Source organism: Anas acuta, chromosome 1, assembly GCF_963932015.1.
Source record: "Anas acuta chromosome 1, bAnaAcu1.1, whole genome shotgun sequence".
Taxonomy (NCBI): Eukaryota; Metazoa; Chordata; class Aves; order Anseriformes; family Anatidae; genus Anas; species Anas acuta.
In genome coordinates, this window is record NC_088979.1 from 74,878,898 (window position 1) to 74,904,811 (window position 25,914).

General features: G+C 38.4%; 1 long non-coding RNA gene across 1 annotated transcript in view; it reads right to left on the reverse strand.

Annotated features, from left to right (window-relative positions):
• Positions 1–14,721: 14,721 nt before the first annotated feature.
• LOC137850161 (uncharacterized) overlaps positions 14,722–25,914 on the reverse strand; it is an 89,691-nt gene continuing 78,498 nt past the window's right edge. The window contains exons 3-5 of the long non-coding RNA XR_011092311.1: positions 16,623–16,796; positions 15,130–15,227; positions 14,722–15,027 (exon numbers count right to left, since the gene is read on the reverse strand). This is a non-coding gene — a long non-coding RNA (uncharacterized lncRNA). The remainder of the gene's footprint in view (positions 15,028–15,129; positions 15,228–16,622; positions 16,797–25,914) is intronic.

Consider the following 25,914-nt stretch of genomic DNA (forward strand, 5'->3'; position numbering starts at 1 on the left):
AGAACACAGTGACCAAAGAAAAGTACCCACCAATGTTAATACAGCAACAAATAGAATTTACTGCTCTCTATTACAGACCATCTTTTTTTTTTTTTTAATTGTTATTTTAAGAAAAGGAAAAAAAATAGGGACATCATCTGTGCTAGACTTTGGATATAAAGATACGTGAGCACAAAAATGTGGAATTCTTTCTCATGGAGTCTTAATGTCACACAGCCAGCTTGTTGGTTTGAGGTGACCAGATGTGATGTTAATTATACATACAGCCAACTTCTGTGAAAGCTGAAGACTGATTCCTACTAATCCAAAAGTTTCCTGGGCAGTCTTCTTAACCTTATACGATTGTCATGCAGCAGAAGTTGCTTCTTTATTTCTTTGCCCCAAAATAGGCAAAAGTTTGGCAAAAGGGCCAAGGAACTTAATTCCCTGTGGGAACTCCGTTAGTTCTCTGTCACAGACAGAACTAAGGGTTGTCAGACAGGTCAGACGGAGTAAATAAATAGTGTGGTGGCTTAGAAGGCAAATGTGTTGGCTGCAGGACAGTAGCTGCTGCCATGACAGCCCAGTTTGTGCTGGTGTCCATGCAGCAGCTGCCGTGCCTTAGCTGGGACATCATGCAAGGCAGTTCTCCAGACCTAATGCACCCAGAGACTAAAAAAGCATAGGAGTTGCTCCTGAGTTGGTGTTGTTCAGCCTGGAGAAGAGAAGGCTCAGAGGACGTCCCATCTCTGGAGGTGTTCAAGACCAGGTTGGACAAGGCCATGGGCAACCTGATCTAGTGGGTGGCATCCCTGCCTATGGCAGGGGGTTGGAATTAGATGGTCTTTAGGGTCCCTTCCAATCCAAACCTTTCTATGATTCTATAAAAACAAAGATTTTTAAATACTTGAAATATTTAACATATACTGTCCAATATGTTACTGTTCAGTAGGAAATCCTGAGAACTGAGGCTGGCTTTTATAATACAAAACTTCATTGCTTTGGGAATTAAAGAGAAAAAAATATCCATAGTTCTCACTTAATATCCTTTGTATCACAGTCTAAATACCTACGGCCAAGTCTTCTTTCAATTACCCTAACAACCTTGTATTGAATTTGATGAATATGAAATAACCTAAATGGCTGCAGAATTTGGCCCTTAAGGTCTATGCAAATCCCCATTTATTAAGATCCCCCACTTTCACCAAGGCTGTGAATATTATAAACAAAGTATATTAAGCATGGCTGTGTATTCCCATTATATCACATAAAGCTTTCTTTTACCTTTTTCCCTTACCATGTGTTGGGGTATATATGCTTAATAATGTTTGAAATTGGTGTTAATCTGAACTTCAGCCTCTGCAGTGTGGATTCACTTCTGACCAAACCTCTCAGTGAGACAAGGATACTTACTGCCAAATTACTGCATATATTCAACCCAAATGATGGATCTATAAGCTGAGACTGCCTGATCCTTTGCAAATTCACTGTTGCTTTCCCAGACACTCCATTTTGTGAATCCTTAAATAAAATTGAAGCTTTTGATTTCTATTACAGTTTCTAGGACATCTTACAGCTGGAGGTGACTGAATTATTAGCCGTGTTGAGAGTTCCTGACAAATTTAGCAATTTTTTCCTGTTCTCAACTAATCCACAACACAAGTGACACTTCAAAAATCTGTATGCTTTTCACAACTAATCACTGAATAATCTATGCGATATTAATTTCAGATGCTACATTGTGAATTATATTGTGTTTATCTGCCTGCATTGTCATTGATTTACCAGTATTTATTTATTATCGTTATTCATTGTAAGATTCCCTTGGGTACCTTTTCCTATTCTGCATAGCATAGTCTTTCCCTAAGGACAGTGTGTGAGTTAACAGACTTATAAATGGGCCTTTGTATTTCACACAGAGCAGAATGGCAAGGAGGATTGGCAGAGAAAATCTATTTCCCTTTTTGTACAAGAACCGCACACGCATGCAGTTATGTACAGAGAAAAGATAGTCTTTACGTATCATTTGGCAGTGCATACATTCCTTTTTTAAATAATAGTACAGTTCCAAACATTTATTATTGTTGGCATTTTTCTCTGTATATTACAGAAGCTCTTAAAAGACAAGAGGTTGGGTTCCAGAGAGAGGGTAAAACCTAAGAAGGCTGAAATGGTGCCTTAACGTTCAGATCAGGCACTGTCTATCACTTCACTAGCCACAGTCCACTGTGATCTCAGCCTTAACTCACTGTTCCTCCATTTGTCATCTGCTAGACAGGTTTTATGACAAACAAAGCTTGTGAAGTGCTCAATCATCTTATAATTGCAGCCCTCTATAAATTCTTAAGACAGAAGCATAACAAATAAGTCCCTGACACAAAGAGCCCCAACAAGTGCGCCTTAACGTATGGGAGCAATCCTGTGTGTGAATGCATTGGCTGCTTCCCACTCATATGCAGCACGTGGGAACTCCACCATAAGGGATGATTGAGGGACTGCTACACATTTTCCATTGGCGTCAGTGTCACAAGAAGACAAGACCTGTCTGGTCCCATGCCATATGCCACAGTGATTCCATAGAACGGATGCTCCTTGCCCCTTGCCCCAGCAGCCTCCCAGCTCCAAGGCCTGCCCATAGCCAAGCAGTCCCATCCTCAAGTGCAACTCCAATGGGTGACAAAAGTGCAATAACCCGTGGCAAGATCCTTAAAAATAATCAAATGTAAAGGGGAAATGAGCAAGTGAGTCACCTCTTCTGCTTTTAATTACCCAGTGAAGTCAAACTAGGCTCTATGGAGGTTTCATGATGGCTTTTTTGTTTTTAAATCTCCAAATTTTCTAAAAATAGATAAGAAGCTAAATATATATATGAGTTTTTCCACTCTAGGGAAGTGGATTTGCTTTATAACATAGCTTGAGTGTGTATTTATTGTTTCACCCTTGTGAGTCAATGCAGAAAATTGGGATTTTTTTTTACATGAAGTTAGCGTTGTCATACAACAAAACCCTGGCAAAAAACATACACATCACATGGAACATCTTTGTGAAATTTACTTTCCATTTTTAAAAATAATAAACTATTTCATTCAGAACCAGCTCCACCTGGTCTTTTCAGTAAATCTGTTTAAAAATTTTAGCACTGCTTAATTGTCCCTGTTTGTAATATTTGCTCATACTTAAAATTACAGTCCTGACTGTTAGCTAATATTTGATGAATAGTATTGAGTCTTGTTTTATTAGTCACTGCTTTGTCATAGATTTGTCAATTCTTGCTTTTGAAATGTAAAGCTAATTCTATTATTGATACCTCAGGAGGTATTCATTTGGCCAAAAAAAATATGTCTATAGCATTGACTGAACTAATTAACTCAGGCTCTTTCAATAATCAATGGAGACAAGAAGGTACTTCCACATTTTGACTTATTTCAGTGCTGAGCCCTAAGAAAGCCTCTTTCACTCTCTTCTTTATAGAGATACAGAGAAGATCAGCTCAGATGATGAATCTATTTTGCAGGTGTTTGGCATTATTAATCCCATCTGAAGCTTCTACTGAAGCTTCACATTTTAGAAACCTGTAATTTTGAATTTCCTCCTTATTTACCTACTAAAACTCATACCAAACTAAAAGCATTTGATGATCTATAGCAATGTTCTCAATCAGTTACGTCTCTGGTGTAGAAGGAAATACATGTTCCTGTTTCACACTGAGCATTTTAATGATGTAATCAGCTGCCCAGTAAAGACCCTGGGAAGCTGAACTTTGGTCTTGGCATTTAAAGTGACTACTAATGCACAAGACAGTGCTATTTATGCTCTGCTCTGCTCAAAGAGCCATGTTGTGGAAATAACTCATTGAGAACAAGCCTATAAAGGCAGGTTTAAAATCTTTCCAAGCTTTTCTAAAATGTTGCATCTCCCCACCCTTCCCAGTTTTTAAAGTCCTGGCATAAAGGAAGTAAAGGAGGTTCAGAAGCTCCACAAAATAGTGCACAACACTATGTGATTTTGGTTCAAATTTCCCAAAGTCAAAGGAAACTAGAAAGTTCAGGCATAAAAGCAGTCAGCAATCATTTTCCTCTTGTGTGTTGTCATTGATTCTGATCCTCCCTTGTGTTTGTTAAATGATTTTCCCCTCCTATTCTCACTGCAGAGCTCTGATGAATGAGGCAGTTTGTTAAACACAAAAATCAACATAAAGACAACTATTTGAGATTTATAAGGGACACTCACACGTAAGTTTCTCCCCTCTCTGCCCCTCCTCTTCTCAACTCAGTACTAACAACAGAAAACTGAACTGTCAGAGAAATTCATAACAAAAACATCTCCTACTACCGCCACTACCTTATTTTTTTTACACCCAGAGTAATTGCACCCCTCTTTCTGTGTTTCAAAAAATGGAGTTGGTTAATGCAATATGACAATAAATCAGAACTTTGTGTTCCAAGAAATTTATCAGTTTCCTCCCACATAGTCACAGAAATGCCAATTCTAATTATTCTACCTTGGAGAAACATAATTGACCAAAAGAAAAGATTAGCTCAGCCTTACTTTCATTTTGCGTGTGAACGGTTAGGTTACCCCACGCTTTATTTTAAGTGATGTTTCATGGGCTCCTCTGCAGGGTTGAGGTTTGAGTCTTAACCTTTCCTGTCTCTCACACAGAAGAAGATCTGTCCCAGCTTCAGCAGCCTTTTACAGATTGTCTTCAGGGTCGGTCAAGGAGTGGGAAGTGGAGGCAGGGAGCAAGGTATCAACAGGAACAAGCCAGCCAGCCAGCCAGGAGCGAGGCAGCTGGAGGCTGGTTGTGGGGCTGGGGCCAGGCACCACTTCAGTGTTCAGCAGATATCAGGATGCCTCCAAACATATCTCATAATCCCACTGCTTCAAGCTTGTGAGTACAGCGTGGCATCCCCCCTCCATGGGGTGATAGAGGTGAAACATCTCCTGTTTCAGCCACATCTCACTCCTGCCAGAGCCTCGACCTAGTGTGTATGCCGAGCTGTAGTACTCAACACTTCAGATCAAATCACTGTGACGTGCCTAACTTCCTATGCACTGATGCTAATGTGCATGTCTGATACGGGGAGAGAGAAACACCCGCAGCAAACAGGAGGTAGGGAAGATAGCAATGTCTTCTTACACGATCTGTTATTTGTTCTCTGTCTCCAGCCTCCACTTTTTTCACCAATAAGGGAAGCAGTTTGTAAAAGTTAAAACCACTTGAACCCTATCAGAAAGTAATTGCACAGTAAAGCTTTCCTTCACACTAAGTCCTATCAAAATACATGTATGTTAAATAAGCACTTCTGCTGGAGTATTGATCAGATTGTAAGATATACACTATGTGCCAAACTATCATCTCTTTCTATAGCATAAGCATTAGCACTTCATATTGCATTGTATTGTGTGTAGCAGCCTTTTGCTTATTAAGCTTTAGTCTGATCACTCTCACAGCACTTCACAGATCTTAGAGATATAAGTACAATTTCTCAAATGTTTTTTCCAGCAGACAGAAGCAAAAATGTATTTTTTCTGGGAAAGAGCACTTTCCTTCGTGTCTCAGTCTGAGCTTTAATGGTAGCGTTAATGCTAATAACCAAGAATATTTTTTGGCACATGGCAGCTGGAAGGCCTGATTGGCAGTTAATGAAAGATAAGGAGGATTCATTGCATGGAAAAAATTATTATTGAACAACTGAACCAATGCTTGTTACACCTTGGCTTTCCAGTACTAATGTGAGCCAAATGTTACATCTCAATCTGCAAAGCGTGTAGCATTTTACAGATGTCTGAGGAAATAAATTGTCATGTATATCAATTTTCTCATGACACTTACTCCTGATAACAATTGATCTGAAACCAAACACATGTTCCAGCAATTAAGTTGACTGTAACAATGTAGGACTCTGGTACTTTCAGAGGTTTCCACTCTACCAGGATGGGCAAAAGCAGAACTCCAGTGCAACAGAGAAAGTCCCAACCTACCAAATGCTGCTCACTGAGCATCTGTTGTTTGCCTGACAGTGTTGGGGGCTTCAAAATTTAATAATAACACAAAATAGTCCATCTCTCTTTTAATAAACAGCTATCCCATAAATTGTGGAAAGAATGATCTTGCCAAGTTAGTCTTAACATCATTATTACTTGTTAACGCAAATGAACACAGGGGAGGCCAAGTGAATGCAGTGGCACATAGCATCCATCTGCAATCAGCTGGTGACAAGGTGAGTTGTACAGTTTGAGATGCTGGGCTCCTTGTATGTTTTTTAATATACTTTTTGATTGATGGTGAGAGATAAAGAATGTGAAACAGCAGGCTAACCCTCATTCTTCTAACACATGAACTAGATAAACTTACTTGCATAGAAAAAAAGTATTTTTATGAATAAATACACAATTTATCTGGAGAAGAAAGACAGGAATGCATCAAAGTGTCTTTGCAAGTAATGGCAGTATTTTTCCCGCTATCCATGAATAAGGACCAAAACTTTCATCCAGTATTTAGTTTGCAGCATGAAAAAGGGAAAGGAAGTCAGGAATTGCCAAAGGGATATAGAAAGGAATGTTGTACTCTGCATTTCTGTTTCTGCATTTAAATGTTTACATTACTCTACTGTTGCCAACTTTCCCAGCTCAACTATCTACAGCTTTTGGCCTCATTCCTGTAAACACTCTGTCCTCATGCTTAAATTTCTTCATGTGCATAATCCTGTCTAAAGTCACCATAACCATTCAGGTGCATGGTTATACTTGCACAGAAATGTGTGGAGGCTCAGGGTCTTGGAATGAAAAATTAAATGAATAAATGAAATATGAGTTTATAAGAGAAGCACTCATGCCTACCATGATTGCAGCTGAGCAACTGCTATTTTACTCATGTATAATGGATGCTGTGTTGTAAAAACACATGGTGCTCTGGCGCTGTCTCACTATCTCATTCACACTCTTTTTTTTCCCCTGAGAAATTTTAAGATGACATCAGACAACAAGAAACTATACTTATACAATACTGTATCATTGCATCACTTTAATATCATTTTAAAGAACATTGTAGTAAGCCAGAAATTACTTAGACAACCTACTCTATTTCTTTTTTTAGCTTCTCTCTCAAGATGCTTGCCAAAAGGCACGTCAGCATGTCAAGCCATACTTTCAAAATGCCTGTGAAGCCCCACATGCTGCACTGTCCAAAGTTAATGTATTTGTCCTATGGACACACGCATGAAGAAAAGTAAGAAATTATTTTCCTAGAATTTAAAAATATGCTGTTATTTTGAGACCATCATTTTGTAGCAACATTGATGTTTTTTGTAGCATTGTCTCTTTGAGTGCAATATATTTAATTTCACTTTTTTGAAGAGTGCATCTGTGAAAAGTATGCTTTTTGTGGTGTTGGCCAGAAGAACTGTAGCCAGTGAGTTATACGAGCTTGTGAAATCAATGATTGTCAAAGCACCAGGTGATCCTTGAAGGGAGACATTATTCACATTCTGTACTTCTAATAGATGTAAAAATACTTCTTTTGATTTGGCCTTCAGTGAGGAATAGTTTTGCCATTTATACTATCTTTTCTGATTATGCCACTTAGATGTGTCAGTGAGATTTTCAGATACTGACTTGAAAGGTGCCAGGATTGCATCCTGTTTGTGGTGAGCAATGCAAATCACATTATTAGCAAGTAAGAAATAAGCAACACAGCCCTCTAAATAAGCCCTCCCTCAGATGGAAGAGTAAGGGACCTATGTGAATGAGTAGTCAAACCTTTTATAAGTGCATTTGTAAAACCTTTTTATAAGTTCATTTGATAATTTATTTCTTATTAACAGAATAAAACATTTTTAAATGCTGGAAAAAATGAAAAGGTCCCAAAAATCACTAAAATGTATTCATAATTCTTTCCCTTTCTAACCAGATCCAAAACAATAAAAATGTTTTCATTGTTCTGAAATGAAATATGCATTTTTCAAGATTTTCTAATGATACTCATTTTCCCCTCTTGACTCCTGAAATTCTAGGTCAAACCCATTAACTTCTGTGAAGTTCTATGTGGCTTAGAGATGGCTTCAGGGGATGTAAAATTGATACCTCAGATTTAGAATACTTTTAGAACAGAGCAGACAACTGTACAGTTCCATGTAAAGAAGCAGTTCTGAAATAATTTACCATGGTGTAGAAAAGAAAAGCTGGAATGGTTTCATCAAAAATCTCATACTTAGAGAAGCAAACTATAACTCAGTTTGTGTTGAAAGGAATGAGGAAAATGTCTCACTGAGGTCCGATACTGTTTTTTATAACAGATTTTAAAGAAAAACTTTCTTCATTTCTATTGTTCTTGAAACTGGCACAATATGTGCTTTTATTTCCACAGGACTGTTTAGCTGCTTTTACAATAAATGACAGTTTTGATTTCCTTTATAAACATTGCACATGTAGCACAATTGTTTTCATACATCACAACAAAATACCAAAAGAAAAGGAGTTAGGTGAGTGTTATACTGAATGATTGGGCATGCATTTATTCAAGTGCATGCCCATGGGTTTAGGGTTTTTATACAAGATATACATGTATTACCCAACATCATACCAATTTTTCCATAGCATTAAGTAAGCCAAAATGATATAGTAAGAATATATGAAAATCATAAATATCTTGAAATTTATTTCTCTTGGGGAAAAAAAATATAGAAAATAGTTGCTTAATAGAATTTCTCCATCCAGACTACAGACTCGTGCTTCCGTGTTGGATCAAAATTGACTCATTATGACACAGGCATAAACTTTCCACAGAAACTCAGGTGCCAGACTGGTGTTGTAATTGTCTCTTCAGTTTTTTAGGATAGCTAAATGTCTATCAATTCCACTTCTACTCAGTATTATAGTACTTTTCCACAAGGAACAGCATTTATTAAACTTACACCTGTGGTTTGAGGTAGCTTTTTTTTTTTTTTTTTTTTTTTAATGCAAGTATTAGCTGTATTAAAACTGATAACAATGCATTAAAGGATGAAATACCAGCTGGCATGGAAAGGCAATACACCAGCTGGCATTTTATCCCATGCTCACTGGGGTCTGACTTGATTCACATTTGATTAGGCCTCCAGAGATTCAATATTCCCTAATTTGTCATCTATTAAGTGTTCTATTTATCACCAGAGAGAACAGAATCAACCTTTCCTCCCCTGCCCTTACTATTTCTAGAGGTACTAATGTACAACACGGTTAGAAGGTAAGCAGAAATGATGGCAGTAGCAGGGAAGGTCAATTTTATTCGCCAAGTTTTTTATACAGGTGATTCGGTGTGTTTTGTGGGTTTTGTTGTTGTTCCAAGTCAGCATATCTACCTTTTTTCAAGGCAAATTTAGTCTTTATTTACAACTTATACAGTTCAAAAATAGACACAAGGTGCTATAAGCTTCTCACAGATGAAAATTGTTACTTTCACAAAACCTTCCCTTGATCCTTCCCACCTTTCCCTCTCTTCACCCTGGCATTCTCACTTAACCTCTTAAAACATGAAGAATGCCCTTAGCAAAAAGAGATGTGCAAAAAAGTTCACTGAGGCCCAACCATCAACACAGTCCATGCTCCCACTTAAATAATAAAAAATCATTGCACTTCGTGAGGTACACAGGCATGTGTGAATGCAGATGAACCCTAACTTTGTGGAATATAGTGGAATATAGCCATCACAGCTAAATCTGTACCCATCAACTGGCAAGGTGCGGAATTATTCTCACCTATAGAGATTTACCCCATGATGAGGGGCACCAGAAAAAGAAAAAACAACAACAACAAAAAAAAAAGTGTTAAGAAACATGGAACTATTTACGGATGTGGATTTTTTTATCAACAAATCAGGACTGTTTCGATTTCAAAACCTCACAAATTAAAATGATTTTAACATTTACTCTAAATGAAATAGCTCCTTCAACAAAGGATGGCTAAGACAAATTCCTCTTTACCCTGACCTTTTCAAAGATTTTTTTCTTTCATTGAATAATGTATATGCCCTTGATATTTGATTCAAAACCTGCTGGAGCTGCTACCACTCTTGCAAAGGTGTAAGAGAAAAGCATGAAAGAAACCCTTCTTTTAAAACATATTGCCTTATAACATATCCAATAGGTCAGTGATTGTCTTCTGAATGTAGAAAATGGGCAGGCTGCCTAAACCCCAGTTACACTAGGCTCTACAGAGTAGTGCCAGACTATTTGGAGGTTTTTCTAGGCTCCTCTCCTGCCTAGAGATAGCAACTAATTCAACTTCAGCTTGTCATCTCCATCCCATTACTTAAGGCCAAATTTGTACAGTCTGCATTCTTTGCACATCAGGTAGCCTTGCTCTAATATTCCTAACTCCTCAGAAGACCAAATGCTAAGAGAGCAAACATCACAATTTGTCAGCATGATATGAGGGTTTTTTTTCAGAGACAATTTATGAAGTGTATTTTAGGGAAGCTAATGTGGGGGAAAGGAAAATTTTATGTTGCTGTGGCAACTTGAGGAAAAAAAAAAAAAAAAAAAAGATTAATGCTGCAACACCTATGTTCAGAGCAGTTTACTTTTAAAATACCATTGATTTCCTCAGTGAAGGAAAGCACTCAGCCAATTTTACAGCAGATGACTTCTGCTTCCCAACCCTGCAGTGTTAAAAGTTCAAACTAAAACAAAGCTCTTCTGCAGTGCAATTACTTGAGGCTTTTCAAAAGAGGAACCGATGTGCATCCGGATGATACACGTGGTCTTGGTGAGTGGACTGTATTGTAAGATTTATTTCAGACATTTAGCTCTTGGTCCAACCAGTAGCCCATGAAAAATGCTGGGAAATTCCACCATTCTGTTTATACTTTGGCACAGTCTGCTCCTTTTTTCCTCCCTATGGCCAAACTTCAGCCTGCCAAAGACCTCTTCCCCTGAGTGAATTGCAGCCAAACCAGTATTAAACCCAGAAATGGAGGAAAAGCCAGATCTTTCCCCAGAGAATGGGGTTTGTAAGGAGCCCACAATAAAAATGGCTTTAACTGGAAAAGCATAGAAAAATCTCAGTTAACTACACAAGGGATCAATTAAAGGAAAGATTTTAAGGGGAAGAGATCCCACTGATCAGTACAAAAAATGGATTTTGATGAGAAAGAAAGTCTGAAACTAAAAGTAGAAAAAGTAGATGCAGGGAGGAGCAGGGTGAGAGGATGAGGACGATAATAGAAAGCCAGAACGAAATAGGATTTTCAAGCAAATTAAAATAGAAATGCATGGGTCACATTACAGATAGCCCAGACAATGTGAAGACAGGTTTTTGAATTTGATGAAAAAGATTAAAAAACTACTGAGGGGATTTGGTGTATTGAGAGGTAAAAAGGTTACAGTAGGAAGTCCAGAGATCCTTGTCAGCAGCTCTTTCATATATTAAAGGGAAGATTGCAAGAAAGCAATGAGGATGATCAGAAAGGACCACAGTAATTCTGTAAGAGGTAGTGAAGACAGCAGATTGCATGCTTCGATGATTTCTTGTTCATAACAGCAGTCTCTGCAGGCATGCCTGGATGCTCATGGCTCCACAGAGGTCCCATCAGAAGCTGTGGAGCTCCAGCCTCCTGAGCTGGGAGCTCCCCTGGATGAGCAGAAGTTTTCTGGGCAGAGCCCTGTACATGCTTTGGTACATTTGAGATATTCAGTAATAACTAAATACTTAACACAGGCTGTAAAAGACACAGGTGCTCACCTCCTGTGAAATTCATACAGTCCTAAAGCTGAGAATGACAATAACAAAAATTGCGCATGCACAATCTGTGGCTTGGAATGAAGCTCTCACTGAGAAGAACCCATTGTTTCCCTTTCCAAGAGCACCAAAGGGTTCAGGTTGTGTTTACTTTGTTGTTGTTTTGTTGTGTTTTTTTTTCATTCTGAGAACCAAAAACGTTGTTTGGAGAAAAGAGCGGGCAGCAGGCAGGCCTGACTTTTGGCTGCTGCCGAATGAGCATGCCGCTCCTGGAGCAGCAGCTGCTTTCCAGAGAGGAAAGGCTCTTGCAGCCCTCTGCTCTGCTCTTACCTTCTCCTCCAGTGCCACGCAGCCTACTTTGTGGTATCTGGCTTTTTCTCCCCTGTCTTAAGCAGTTTAACACGGGAATGAAAGAAAAACTCACCTGGAATACTCTGTTACATAGAGCTTCATGTCCAAATTGGAGTTAATTCAGAGCTACTTACCTAGGAAAGAGACTGCATTTAGTAAAGGGAAAACCCTTTTCTTATGGAATTTCCTTTTCTTTCTTGGCCACAGTAAGCACTGGCAATTAAAGTGGCTGTTTCTGATGGAGATCAGCTGTTTTTCACTGAACAATAAGCCATTTCCAGTTAACATAGTTATTGTTTGAATTTCTTCTACTGTTTTCATGATGTTGCTGGTTGCATTTAATTATATCCCTGTGGAAACAAAGAGATAACATCCTCCTTTCTCAATATATCTCTCTCACACATGCTAGTAACCAGCTTCCTAATTACTGAGTAAGGCTACTGCTAATGACAACATAATCAAAATGTAGAAATTCATTTTTCAAATGCATGAAAAAACACCATCTGCATGCATTTTTTAAGTGAGACATTAAAAGCCTGACTCCTTCTGTTCTGTGGACATTAAAAATGTGTAAAAATGAGGGTTTTCCCTGGTGCCGTTGGCCAAAATCTCTCTTTTACCCACAATTGCTCAGTCTGTTCAGTTCAAATTATTCATAATATTACATCTAATTTCTCTTTCTTTAATTTCATGTCATTATTTCTCATCACATTCCTTCTCAGCACTTAACCCTTTCAATACAGATTATTATGATACTCATTTAATTATGATTCAGTCAAGCTTGGTATGCTCAGTTCTCTTTGTTCACTATTTTTTCTGGTTTGCTCTCTTCAGATCACATTCTGGTAATGTATTTTCGGTAACAGGATGCTCAGAGCATGATGAAATAGGTCCTGTTTTGTCACACACACAGAGGGACTCTCACTTCTCCCTCATATCTCTATATAGCCTAAAGGTAATTCTCATTTCTTTTATTCCCATACCACATAATACATAAATCAGAGGTAAGGTCATGCCTAGTTTGTTCTTCAGTGTCAACTCTAGATTTCTCTGTTACCTCCAGTTCCTTTCAAGGTAGCATCTTTGGTTTTTCCTTCATCTGAACTTTTCCCATCTGGACTGTTTCACTATTTGTATATGTACTTATTTTTTATGTTAAACTCTTGATCTATTTTCAGACTGTATATTTTCTCCCAAAGCCTTTATTAGTAGTAATTTTCTCAGTTGTATTTTAACATATTTTTTCTCACTGGTATTTCTATTTCTCACAAATTGGTATAATCCACAAATTACATTAATATATTTATAAGACTGATCCTAATTGCCTGTGCATCTGCCCTTATTCCTTGCTGAGTATTTATGTTATTGCCTAAGGCTTTAGTGAGCATTCAGTCCATATGAACATAGCTAAAATGCCTGTGGGGTAGACACTTTGCTGGATATTTAGAATCTGCCTCAATATTCACTCAATTCAGCTGAAATACTTCCAGTGACACAGATCAAGTCAGAAGGCATGACACAGCTTCTGCATGACCACAGCTGGGCTATGTGTGTTGGCATTACAGCTCTGAGTAGGGTAACCAAGAGGAAGCATAAAATCCTTGGTAAGGAGGAGAGAAGTGTTTAGCAGAGCAGCATCGCTGAGAGGCTGCCCTGGCAATGAAAGCAATGCAGCACGAGTACGTTTTTATTAACAGAAATGCCTAAAGGGGTAACACTACAGCTACCTAAACTTTGAGCAGCCCTTTTCACTGTTTCTCTTTGAATGGAACTAAATTTCTCTCTTGTTAGGAATGTTTTCCAACCCCTATAGACTACAAATTGAGTTCAGGAATCACCAAAAATTTTGCACAATGTGCTTCAAAGAAAATTCTATATCTAGTGATGAATGTTTCATAACTAAGAAGAAAAACAAGTTGAGAGACTTTTTTTGCCCGTGTACAAAACCTACTTTTTCTGTGTGGTACTTTGGCTTTTAACCAGCATACCAATGAGTTCTGATATTCTGTATTCTATATGTTTTAGCTACATTTATAAATATGCCATACCCCAGAAAATACAAATAGTCTAAAATTAGGTAACTGATACATGAAGGTATCCTTACTAATGAATATATTTTCCATAATTTTCCATTCAGCAATTAATTATTCTGATGGCAACAGGTTTTCCCTCCTGCAAATTAGGATATTTCTTCTTTAATGGTTTGGAATTGCCAGTAAGGGATTAGCACTCCTGAGCTAAGGAACTGCCTTCAGGCAGCAGCTCCAGCCACAAGAGAGAAGAGTTGAAAATAGCAAGAAAAACAACCACCTCTCCTGTACCTGGGCCCACTGCACCACAAGGCACAGGAAAGACAGGGGGACCTATATTTTTTGACACATCAGCATCATCAGGAATGTCTCCTACTTCCTTCAGGGAAAAATTCCTGGTCTCTGCATATGCAGCTACTTATGACAAAAAGAATACCTCAGTGAACTGTGAAAGATCAATTCTGGCAGGGATTAAATGGCAATATTGTCCAATAAATGAGTTTGTAGCATTTTTTAGATCTACTAAATATCATTAATTCATGGTTGTAAAATCTGCTAAGACTTTTTTGAGGAACGACAATGCATGTGGAAACAAGTGCAAGGTCATACTGTAGAACAAATTGCTGTGACTTTCCAACAGAGCTTTCTACCAACATTTTTATTGAACAACATTTGAAAATCAGATGGAAAATTGAAAGCTGGCAAATGAAAATTGAAAACCTAGCAAGCTGGGGTTCTCCCCTTCTGAGGTCACCTCCCATTCGGCAGGAGGTGCCTGTGCAGAAGCTGTGCGCAGCCCCTGCGACAGAGGCTCCGCGATGACAAAGCCTCCCCCGCTAGGGGCCACTGCAGCCCCAGCCTCGCACCTCCGCCCCTGCACAAGTGGGCCGGTGGCTCTGGTTGGTACCCGGACAGATGCTTTCAACCCAACTGAGAGCTCAGAAAATTCCTAGGAAAAAAAAAATGTCTATTTGTTCAGATGTAAGCCTAGCCCTGCATCCAAATGCTACTTAAGTCCTTTCCAGAACCCAAGGACACTTGAAGAACCTACGTCAGATGAAAATTCGTGATCTGTACAGCTTTTCACACCAAGGTTGGTAGCAGTTGTGGTAACATTTATTCCACCCATCAAAAGAAGCCACCTAAGAACTAGAAAAGATATTACATTGAGATGCAGTTATGAGAAACCAATGAAAGCTGTCTTCTCACGAATTTGTGTCAGGTAGGTGAGGACACACTTCAATTTTTCCCAAAGTGGTGGCATTCAGAAAGCACCCTCCCAGCAGACATCAGATTCTCTGATGCCTTATAACAGCTCATGCTGCAGCTTTTCTCTCAAGTGAATGAAAAGAGTCCCTACTCTTTCAGCCACCTATCCTTTGATAATCCAGAGGATCTCTGGAAGGTCTTTGGCCTTGTGTCTAATCACACTAAGTGAGACCCACAGTCACAGTCAGATCAAACTGTCTACTGACTAGTTTCTTAAGCAGGCTACAAGTAAGTAGCACAGAACCCAGACACTACAATGTCTTTTTGTAGGTAAATAACAAGTGGGATAGTGGGTTGGGGTTTTTAATGGAACTGGAAAATGTTTTCAGAAATTCTTTCCTTTCTTCAGCCCCAAAAGAAATGGGGGAAAATGTAAATAGCATTTGATTCCGTACTTTCATTCACTTTCTCTCTTATCCCACTGGCACATACTTAAAAATATAGGTTTATATATCTGTACATTGATAGTCTGATTTGTGCTAGAGAAGAAATGTAGTTATTTAATACATTTTAGGTTCACAGGATGTCAACATATGAGAATAACTACCTGAAGGACTACAGCCTTAATATCAGGCTTCATTCATTGTTATTCTACGCAGGCAGAAATGATCTCTGGATCAGCAGTGACATGAGACCCAGCAACAGGGGATCTCCAGTTAATAGAGGATGAAATAGTCACTTCTTCACCATGTCTTCTAAACCACCCCGCTGAAAGATATGTGACAAATGCATTTACCATAAATGATGGGTGTTTTCCCTCTTCTACCCTCAAATCATATTTAACAAGTACGTTTTTGTAGATGGCTTAAACCAATCCAAAGTCCTACCAAAGGTGAAAAGTTTCTCACTCTCCTCCTAAACCCAAGCTATAGGGCTGAGCCCCTGCTTATTGTCAGCACCACCATTCACACAGTTGTGCAATGACCTACCGCAGCTCAGATCCAGCTGAGAATCAAGACCTAAATACATTCTGCCACCTAAAGCCTTTCAGCTACATCAGATCTTCCTTCTGCATCTTCATGCAATTAGGTAATTGTTCATATCCAGACAAGGAAGGGCATGGGGACACACAGATGAAAGTAGGGGCAGGGGGATTACTCCATTTAGCAACACCACCATAGGCTGGCTGTAAGTGCATAAAAATTCTGGTTTGTGCAGTTTCTGACTTAATATGAGAGCTAAGTGACAGTAATAATAATAGATATTATTACGTAGATTTAATACTTCATCCCAATTTTTGCCTTTCTCACTTTGGTATAGTATTACCTATATTACCTGTTACAGTCTTCTAGTTCCTGTGATTGAACTGCTGCTATATGCACAGCACAGTAATTCCCAGGGACATATCTGATTCCAAAGGAGTGAGATAAGAAGAGCAGTTAATGGATTTCCTTACTAGCTCATTTTTGAAGTGGTTACTGGGAGCTTCCATTTTCCTTTGTCATATTCCTATAGAAGAAAAAAAAAAAAATTAAAAAAAAAAAAAAAAGTCCACAAATGCTACAACTCTCAAAGCTAGATTTAGAGGCTAAAAACTGTGAATATCTTAGTGATATTCAGTAAGTTTTAGTTGTTTCACACTAGGGATGTTTATTCCACACACACACACACACACAAAAAAAAAAAAAAAAAAAAAAAAAAAAAAGTATGTTCTCATTTTAGGCTGCCTAAAACAATTTGACTAACTTGGGCTAAAGTAGCAAGGGAGTGAGGCTGGAACAGAAGTTAACATGCACCCTAGGGCTGAAGCCACTGCTCAAATTAAAATCCACATTGTTAGAATAACTTCACTATTCTAACCTGTGGCTGGAACATATCTCTTCCATTGTATTTTGGACTAAAAAAGGAGATATAACAACTGCAGGCAGCCCCTTGTCTTAGACAGAATCACATGAAAGACTTAATCTCCATATCTGTTATCATCAGGTGAACTTCACTAAAATGATTTTCCATTTAAAAATCTTAATTTTAGATTTCTTTTTCATCTTAATTCTATACATACTACATCAACCTGCTGTGATAGAGATTAAACTGTAAAATGTTTAAGTAGTTGAAAGAAAAAAGAAATATGCAGATTGTATGCATTTATGTGCTTTCCTTACATACATATGTCTAGCCAGCTAGGAAGCTGCAGCATCCTCCTGTAGTACCAGGGCAGTACAAGGGAGAGGTCAGGCACCCTCCAGCTTCAGCTTGAAGCTCTAGTGGACTCTGCACCTTCTAAAGGAAAGGGCGTGTTACCACCTAGTTAAAACAGAATCCTGTACACATCAACCAAAAGTGTCCTGGTGGCTTTTAAACAGCAGGCTGAGACTCCTGCAACATTACAAGCAGATCAGAACATTCACCAGAGCAGCAAAAGAAATTTGTTCCGATATTCTGATTTCAGGGTGTCAGTAGTACTATCACTGCTCTTGAAGGACGACCAAAACTCTCCTACATCCCATTCCCATGGTGTCTCAGAGATACCCAGACAAAAGTAGAGATCTCATGTTTGCAGGATTAATTCTCAGCAAGGCAGATAAAGAATTACTCTTAGATGGATTACAATTACTTGCTGTTAATCACTTTTGCTCAGTGCTTTGCCTAGAACTGAGAGAAACACATGGGCAGGCATTTAATGTTTGTGATAACCAGAAGCCAACGCAATACTTTCCTGGAAAGGAGAGTTTTTGTGTGGGTAGATATTTGGATTTATATATGCACATTTACAGCTTATAAAGCTGCCTGAAAGGAAGACATGCAGAAACATTTGCTAAGATGGTGTAACTTCAAATTTTCCAGAAACTGTTCAGCAAGAACTCACAAAAAAAGGTGATTTTGCATGACTAAATATGGGTGTTTTTAACATATACTTTAAGGATATGAGATATAACGAATAGTATCGACCTCTATAGATTGGAGGTCTTTTATCACATTCCTGTATTAGCCACCTACATTTGATTAATCAGATCTTAAACACAGTTGACCATGTTAACCAGATTTCCCCTGACTAACAGAGAGTTGGGTGATTAGCTCAGATGCAGACACTTACATTTTAGACAATTAAAGATTAATATTCAGGATTAATATTAATTTCCTTTATTTTCAGTTTTAACTGACAAAGGATCTAAGGATATTCTAGATTTTTGGAGGGGGGGGGGGCGACAACTGTTTTTTGTTTTGTTTTGTTTTTGTTTTTTTCCTGCTGTACCACTGCTTGAAAGAGGACTTGCTTAAATGCACTCTCACTAAAGCATTCCTACTTCAGCATTATACTCATTTGGCCATTCAAGACAGTGAATGGGAAAGATTACACAGGAGTTCAGTAATTTACTCCTAATGCAGAGGTTAAACACCCCTTCAGTCCAAAGGAAACCTCTATTAATGCTTTGAGAAAGGCCATAAAGGGAACGTGAAATGCAATACATACAGTTCAAAGAGAGCACAGTTCTGTTCCATTACAAATTATACTGTTCTTTGGATTTCTTTTGTCCTACAAAACAGACTACTTCTTACAATCAATCTGCAATGCCTATCTGCACTTATTGAAGCTAAAATCTACCTTCATGCTCAGCAAAATGGGGAAGGAGATACTCCTACACTATAAAGACATAAAGTCAATAATGACAGAAGAGAGAATGGAAAAAAAAAAAAAAAAAAAAAAAAACCTGCACACACAAGGAAGGAAGGAAGGAAAGAAAGAAAAAAAAAAAAAAAGTTAGAATACTGTCCAGGCAGGTGGCCTGAAAATAAAAATCCAGAATTTGGATCAGCTAATTTTACTAGATACGGTAGGGGTTTCAAAGATTTTCATTACTTATTATAAAATGTTCATCATTCTTACAGTCTTATTTTGGAGCAGGGACAATCATTTATGAATTATTTGTGGAAAATCTAGCACCTGGAAGCAATTAAGATAAGGCTTATAATTTGGGGTATCACTATAAAGTAAGGGTTAAATAGTGATCGTTTAAAGCCTGAAATTCTGCACTGGTATTTCTGAGACAGCTCATCAGAGCACTATAAGAACTGCTCGTGCACATGGCCCATCCTCCTGCTTACCCGTTTGCTTCCTTGGATGAGTCTATTAAACAAGATGAGATGGAGCATTAAGTGAATGCTCAGTAATTTAACAGCTCTGCTCAGCAAGGTTACTTACAGAGGCTGATTCACTTCATATATTTTAAAGACAGATTAAGTATTTTGTTTTTATTTTCACTAAGCGACTTGATCAAACCACAGGGTTCCCCTTCTACTCTGGCAACTGCTTCTTTAAAAATTTGTTCTTCTTGCTGGCTTTAAATGCTCTTCTGTGGTGTTGCCCCAGAGTATTCCAGCCACTCCCATATTCTGGGAGAAACAATTCTGGCAGATATTTTATTTTCCTGAGTTAGTTCAACTGGCTGCATCATTTGTTTCTCTTAAAGCATTCTTATACAGTTTGACATTTGCGAGAAGATCAAGAAATTCACTTGATAAATGGAGGTCAGCCCATCAGAAACAGAGCCCTTTTATCCACTAGACAAATGGCTAAATCTAAATTGAAGGAAATGGTTCTGAGATAATTTCAACCCCTTTTGTAAACTGTTCACACTAATTGCAGGCGGAGAGAGTTAGCTGAAACTAAAATTGCTTGGACTGAAATTTAGCTCCCGGAATTTGGCAAAACAAAACAAAACAAAAAAGGCCATTTATTTATTCAAGATAGAGCTAGAATTTACTCAACTGTTTTTCTTTTTGATTTACACTGTCTGAAACTGAATGGTTGTACATTATAAAAATGATTTCTAGGGCAATAGCTTTATAGCTTCTAAATGCTGCCAGTGTCATAAACAGTGACATTTGTAAGTTGCTAAGGGAAGACCTTGAGAACAGAAAGCTCAGAGTTTCTCAGACTCATCTTACTCAGATAGATCTCAAGCCACAGCCAAACTCAGAATTATACCCTCAGTAAATTCAGGCCACTGTTTCTCAGTCACTATTGACTACCCAATTAGGATGCTCTCAAATTAGGATGAAGCCAGAAATTAAATTGAAGTTAAAAATGTGTGACAGTTTGCAGGATTGCTGTGTATATCTGCCTTATTGCCAATATCTTGAAAATATGCCAATTATTATTTGAAATAACCTGTAGTTTTATCCATCTCTTGTCAGCTTCTAGGCTGATAAGAGAAGGGAAGAAAGAGAGAGGGTGAGAGCTCCTTTTGGTTCAAAGAAACAAACAAACAAAACAAAACAAAACAAAAAAAAAAAAAAAAAAAAAAAAAAAAAGGAAGCAGGAGGAAATTTCACCTAAGGAGAGCCAAAAGTTTGGGTGAAGGTTTTCCCATCTACTGTTGACAGTGAAAGCCACAGACGTAGGAACTTTTCTCTGAAACTGAACATGTAACATTAAGATCAGAGAAAATGCATTCTTGAGCAAATACTGCTTCTTTCTAGAGTTGCCTTTACCATAGTTTTAAAGAAACTGCAACCACACACACAAAGCTGTGTGCATTTTAACCATGTCCACTTAATAACTAAAAGCTGCTCCAAAACTTGTTATAGCAAACACTTCTATAAAATCAGGAATTTGACCCATCTTCATTCCTTGTCATCTTTGCTTCTCTCTCTCTCCCCACAGCTAAATTTCTCAACACCTCATCTTATGCAGCTGATGGTTTGCCTTACCTCTGTAAAAACAAAGTCTGTCTGGAAGACTGTGTTGCTAGTCCTCCTGCTTCAAAACCAGCACTGCTAATTGCCTGGGTCTAAGGAAACAATGTGATGATTTACTGCCTGTTTCTGTGCAAGTCCTGTGCCTATCTGCAGTTCCCAGCTGGTAGGAGGGGAGAGGTAGAGAGAAGAAATGCTGAAGTACTGGTTAGGCTACAAAACACAGGTGGTAGCACTGCTGCCACACACACCTCATGTACCAATAAGAACTGGGTTTGGTTTGTGAAGAAAACTTCAGTAGAAGCCAAACCGCTGCATACATACCAACCTATAAATCTGGGCAAAGAATTTTTTGCAGTTCCAGGAAGGCATGTAAATAAATGCAGCTGTACAGTAAAACCATACCCTACCAGGAGGGAAAAAGTTTATCCACACAGAGCAAAACCAAAATATGTAACTTGATCTTTACAGTATAGTACCTGCTTTATAACAAGACTTCTGCAGAGACTTGTTTCTTGTCCTCACCAAGGGACTGCAATAGGTTTGCTTCTGGGAAAGGAAGGGTGATCACTTCCCTTGGCTCCCCTGACTTCCAGCTGTTCTGTGCATGAAGGTAGCGTGCTTCAGAAGAGCTGAATAAAGGCATTTAATATCCCTCAGTTCCCCTCTTTTCCTCTAGAGTGGAATTCACAGAGAGAAAGTAAGTAGTAGAAACAGTGAAATATTATCAGTCATCCAAGATGGAATTAGTTTGGTGAAGCAGAAATCATAGTTTCTTTAGGATCAACTCAACAACCGGAATGACATTGCTAATTATTGTTTATTTTAGTTTTCAATAAAACTTAGTTTAAAAATTGATTGTTTTCTGTATTTAAACTTTGATTTGCTTTGTTTTCTTTTTCATTGTTTTAGGCCAAATCGATTCAGCAGGGTACCTAAAGAACTTCAGGCAATTTAAAGGAGCATTTTCAGAAGCAGAAGGGTTTATTCTAATAAAATATTTTGCCCAAATGCTGATCATCTGCAACTGAGTGCTCTTGATTGCTGAGCTGATCACTTGCACTGTGGTGCACATGATTCTACTTCTTCTGCTGTATTTGCAGAGCTATTTCATATAAGGCATACATAACAGCACTCCTGCCTCATTCCTATCGAAAGTCCCATAGGAATGAGATGCAGTGTGAGAGGCAATAAAGTGGTGCACCAGTCAGGAAGAGGAGGATATCAGCTTAGCAGTATCTGTCTTCTTGCAGTACCATTTTGACAGTTCAGCCTCCCCATGCCTTTTTCCCAAAGAAAAATGGCAAATGCAGAAACTGTACCACATCTGCCTCTTACATTTGGCCCCTTTTAAAATCTAGTAATAATTATATACACCATCTATACATTCATGCAACAAGGAGCTGCATTAAACTCTACACAGCTGCTAATTTGGAAGAGCTGAGCTAACCATACTTCCTTGAAACAAGCAGTCATTCTCTCTCTCAGATTTCTTTTTCTCTTTTCCTCTTGATTTTTATTAGTATCATGAATTACAATAATGCTTTAATAAAAAATGTTACAACATAAGTGTTGAACTTTTAAAAACAACAGTGAGCCTTTGTCTTTTTGGTTTACATCATATTAGTGCAGCCCATTTCCCACCTCCCATCATCGCCCAGTTCCTTCCAGTCCACATGGCTTGGGATAGTATCCTAAAATAAACATCTTCCATCCCTCTGTCTGGGCTCTAAAATTCCACCCTGAAAAAAAAAAAAGTTAAAAAAAAAAAAAAAGTTAAAAAAATAAAAAAGTTTCATGTAACACTTTGTTACTTTCTATCTTGGAAAAAAATCTGATTCCTTAAGCTCTCTGGCTGCACCAAGAGGGCCCACCACATCTGTGAAACTCATTGACTGTGTGTACCGCCACAATATGAAGCAAAATTTCAGCTTTATGAGCTTTAGCTTGTGTGAAGCCCAGCAGTAACGTCATCAGAGCCCTGTGGGCATGGCAGGGAGGACCAGCAACAATGACATGCTGTAGCCTTTGTGGGAGCGGGTCCAACAGGGCTGCACGCTCCATCTAGAACATTGCTAAATCTCAACGCAATCCAAAATACCATTCGTGTTACAATATTTTGAGTTGCCAACCACTGGTAAATTTATTGACTGTCAAGCTAAAAAAATACAGAGATGTCAGCCATTTATTTTATTATACTTTTGGATGGCCATTATGGAGGCAAGATAGAGTAGGAGAGAAAATACCTTCCCTCCTCCCTTGAGGCATGTTTCCAGATTACTGGAGTGGACTGACTGCTCTTACTTGGATAATTTTAGTAGTAGACACACAGCTGTACAGTATGCCATATATGAAAATGCAGCATGGATTTATGGATTTTTGAATAGGAGGTCTGCTTCAAAAATTTCCTCTGACCTTCACATGCAAATACAGGGAAGAGATACACACCACGTTGTGCTTTCAGTGCCCCAAGCACAACAGCTAACTAGTTAATGCATAATTATACAGCCACATGAAGAAAAAAAATCTTCCTCTGAGAGTCCAATTTTAATTATGCTCCAACCAATGACCCTTTTCAGCATTGATTTCAACAGGAGAAAGGCACATGACTTTAAAACTGCATTTCTCATACAGATGTAGGGACCAAGATGGGACCTGGAGTGTAGTTAAAGTTCTACCTTTTATTCTCCCAATTAATTCATGGCTGTGAATACTAACCTGGGGGGAGATTAGATAGCTTCTCTGCAAGTGCTATTTGAGCTTTTTGACTATTTCCGTGAATGAAATTCCAGCAATAAAAGTGATTACCACCTCACAAATTCTGTGGAGAGGATGCACTGCCTGGCACATTAAATTGTAAAATCTCTAATTACATGTTGCAATAAGCAGCCAAATGCTGCTGTAGCAACACACCACTAAACACAGTCTCCTTTTTGAAAGGTGTAAATATAAACAACAGACTTCTGCCACAGCTGCACTGGCTGATTTTAAGTAACCAATGCGTTTTTTTGTTTTCTTGTTTTTTGTTTTTAACTGTTCGCCCACAGGGTCCAATTCTCCAGTGATTGACAGCACTGTAATTTAACTGACTTGGAACAGTTCAAGTCCCCTCGCCCACAAATGATGGTAGAATCCAATCGATGGAGGGGGTAGGGGTTTTCACACAAGAAAATACAGCTCACTCTCTTGCCCAGCATAGTGGGAGAAGAAGACACAGCAGATGTGTCTTTCCTCCTGATTCTAAATAAGCTTTCTCTGCTTCCAATATATTTCTTCAGCTTGGTCAGAAAGCTGTCCAAGTGTATGAAGGCCAAAGAGGTCACTGAAAGCCATTGCTTTTTTATGGGCTGAAAGCAGGAGGTCACAACCCTGAGCTTTAAAAAATATATTCAGGGAAGAATAAATGTCATAGGTAAGGCAAACTCATATTCTTCCTTTCACTGTTTTCAGCTTTTCTATAAACCTATTTCCACTCAAAGTTGTGCTACATGTTCGACAATATTTGTATTGCATACTGCTTCTTGCTTGTGAAAAGTAGACATATTTTCACTCTGTACATCATGGATGATGAACACAAAAGTCTGTGCTAAGCAAGGCTCTAGCTTTCTACTCCTGATGGTTCTGGAGAAGATGGATCATTTACATCAGAAGTGGTTGCAAGGAAAATCTGGAGAACCCCCACCTCAGTGTGATGGTGGAGCAGCCTGCCCAGCAGGCCTGCCCAGGAAGCATCCAGACCCTGACCCCAACACTATCGGCCAAAAATCCAGATAAGGCTTTATGCAGTACATGCCCTGCTACCCATAAAATAAAGGAAAACTTGAGACACATTTAAGCTCAGAAAATCACTATTTCCCAAAATAACTTCAGCTAAAAAACTTGCAAGGAGTGTTACATTCACGACAACAGTAAGAAAACACCTCCCGTCTCGAGGTCAGCCAAGAAACTGATCTACAAGGCAGTTCTCAGAAAACAATGTGATGGCTACCACGAGAATATTTTTTTTTCTTCAGAGTTGTGTTATAAGGAGCCAAATTTTCCAAAGAATTCACTTTTCATTTTGTCATCATAAGAATGGAATTTTCAAAAGATTTTATCAAAGCACGCGTTAACCCTCTGAAAAGCTGGCTGTTGAGCTTTCCAGACACAGTATTTAAAAGCATACTTCTGAATCCTGCAGGTAGCTGTAGACCTTGTACACATTTGGTTGCTTTTCCTTTTCCTCTTCTTGTATGTTCGATGCAGTTTTACTTTTGTGACACCTGGGCTTTTTCTAGGGAGCTTTGTAATTTATCTATATTGTATGAATGTAATTGTAATTGTAATTTATCTATATTGTATGAATAAAGAGGTTAACTGTGAGGAAAAGACACAGAAATACATGAACAAATCCTGCAAGCTGTCCACAGAATCAGGACAAAAACTTGGCCCCACAACCCACTGGACTGTACTCAGAGTTGCAGTTCTGTTTCCTGATGAAAATCAAACTGCAAGGAGGTGCTGACTGAACCAATGATCCCTTTTCTGCAGTGTGATGTTGACTGACACATGATTCTTAGAACTAAATACCTATATATTTTATAGATTAATATTTAAAATATCATGGTTGCCTAAATACCAACCTTTGCATTTTTAGTGATTTAGACATATTTTCAAGCTGGTGCTTTAGAGAGGTTTTATTCTGTTTCATTCTGAAAAGCTAGAATCATGTTAAAAACAGTTAAATCTTTGTAAGATGCACTTTTCTCCATTTTCTTTATAATGTTTACATTCTGTATTCTAAATTGTAAAATCCAAAGCAAGAGAAATATACTGCTAGAGGAGACAAATGCATGGATTTTGAGCTCTCAGCCTTCAGACATACAGTTTTTGACTTGGGCTGGGCACAAGAAGTACAAAATGTATGCTGAGAAACTGATATATATTCCCT